Raw genomic sequence first — 2,196 nt, forward strand, 5'->3', positions numbered from 1 at the left:
AGTTGGAAACAGCCTAAATGCCCATCAACCTAAGTGCCCATCAGCAAATGAGTGGAAAAAAACTGTTGTACATCTACACAATGGAATACAATGCTGCTGTAAAAAAGAAAGACCTCTTACCATTCACAACAGCTTGGATGGGCATGGAGAGCATTATGCTAATTGAAATAAGCCTGTCAGATAAAAAATAAATATCACACGGTCTCATTCATTAGTGGATAATTAAGACCATTATAAATTGATGAGCAAAAATAGATCCAGAGGCAGAGCAGCATTGAACAGACTGTCAAACTGCAGCGGGAAGGCCGGGGAGGGTGAGGAGGGGGGTAAGAGATTAACTGAAGGACTTGTATGCATGCATATAAGCATGACCAATGGACACAAGACACTGGGGGGTAGGGGAGGCTGGGGAAGGTCAAGGGGAAAAAATAAAAAGGAGACCGATATAATACTCTTTGTAATACTTTAAGCAATAAAACAATTAAAAAAAAGAAGAAGAAGGTCACGAGCCTGGGAAGCCCTGGGTGCCTACCAAGGGGCAGAGCGGGAACAGAGGGACCTCACTCCCCGGAGGACCTCCCCCGCAGCGTATGGCTGATCACGTGGTTTGGACCCCTGGCCTTTCATATCGCGGTTATGCGGTTTAGACACCCTGACTTTTCCCCTCTGAAGATAACATCTAAGCTTCAGTCCTATTTTAGCTCCAGGCCCAGAAAAGCAGCAAAACCAGACAAGCAATGCTGTGCCTGCCTCAGGGCAGCTTCACTGCCGAATGACCCCTGGTGCGGACCAATAAGAGGAGACCACAGCCCTAAAAGGACACCCCTGGAGGGATGACTACTGAGACCCTCCCCTGAGCCCTCCCCTAGGGTTCCTGCCTGCAAGAGAGAGCTAAACACCCTCAATGCAGTACCCCATCGCACGCTCTCCCCCAGGGGGGCAGGCCTGACCCGTGCCCTTCCCCCCTTCTTCCCTCTAAGGGGCCCCACAAGACTCGCAACTGAGGGAGCAGTGGGCAGCAGCAGCTGGTCCTGGGCCCCCCCCCCCCCCCAGGATAAACTGTAGCCCCCCCCAAGGCCCTCTTTTCTCTGACTTCCCAGTGAGCCAAAGCGGCCGCTGGGTCTCCCGCTGCTTCTCTATGCGGAGCCCCTCCTTGTCTCGCTGTCCTGAGTGTGCACTTGCTGCCGCCAGGGAAGTCTTGCTTTGCTGCACTTTGTCTCTTGACTGAAGTCTTTCCTTCGAGAAGACAGGAACCGACAGCTCATTCTCTCACCACTGACACCATTATTCATGCTTTTCTCGTGAAGGGTGTGTTTTCATTTGCCTGGACGTCAAAGCTGGCGTTTGGTTCTCCTCTGTGATGCTGCCGATGGGCCCTGACCTCCCTGCGTTCTGGGTTTGGGACTCTGCCAGCCCCTCCCCCCCTCAGCCCTCTTTGGGGGGGGTGGGGGGGCAGCTGAGTGTGAATCAGCAAGGCCCAGATTGCTAGGGGTGGAAGTGGTCAGCTCGGCTCCGAGACCAGCTGTGTGGGTTCCTGGTGTGTGTGGTGTGGGCGGGGGGAGCACCCGAAAGTTTCGGCCAGGCAGGAAGTAGGTCAGCTGAGGAGGCAGGCTTTGGGACCTCACATGCTCGCTGCCCGGAAAGAGTCCGCTGGGGTGTCCCCTGCCCCCACTCTCTCCACCCCACATCCTGTTCCAGTGCCTGTTTTGTTTTGTTTTTTAATCTTTATTGATTTTTTTTTGAGAGAGAGAAAAATTGTCAATTAGTTGTTCCACTTACTTATGCATTCATTGGTGGGTTCTTGTATGTGCCCTGACCTGGCTTGAACCCTCCACCTTGATGCATCTGGACCACACTTCAACCAGCTGAGCTCCCCGGCCAGGGCACTTGCTCCTATAATGGTGTCACTGGCCACAGTGTGCATTTATGAAGCACTTACTGAGTGCCAGGCCCTGGCTGACCATGGACACTCAGTCCTGCCAGGTAGGTGCAGTGGTCGGCGTCATGTCACAGAGGGAAACGAAGGCCCAGAGGTGGGCAGTCTGTGCAGGAATCACACATCACGGAGCCCTGATCACCGAAAGTGCCCAGTCCTTGTCTGGTTGGAATCCTCTCTGCCCCTCGGTGTCGTCTCTGTCTCTCTCTTTCCCTTACTGTCTCTGCATTTTGCTCTCATGTCTCTGTTTTGGTTTTCCC

At 53.4% G+C, this 2,196-nt stretch overlaps 1 long non-coding RNA gene across 1 annotated transcript in view; it reads left to right on the forward strand.

The window, feature by feature from the left end:
- Window positions 1-2,196, forward strand: part of LOC107181587 — a 14,508-nt gene that overhangs the window by 4,971 nt on the left and 7,341 nt on the right. Inside the window, exon 2 of the long non-coding RNA XR_001512246.1 lies at window positions 1,583-1,589. This is a non-coding gene — a long non-coding RNA (uncharacterized LOC107181587). The remainder of the gene's footprint in view (window positions 1-1,582; window positions 1,590-2,196) is intronic.

This window comes from Myotis davidii, unplaced genomic scaffold (genome assembly GCF_000327345.1).
Source record: "Myotis davidii unplaced genomic scaffold, ASM32734v1 scaffold448, whole genome shotgun sequence".
NCBI classification, from domain to species: Eukaryota; Metazoa; Chordata; class Mammalia; order Chiroptera; family Vespertilionidae; genus Myotis; species Myotis davidii.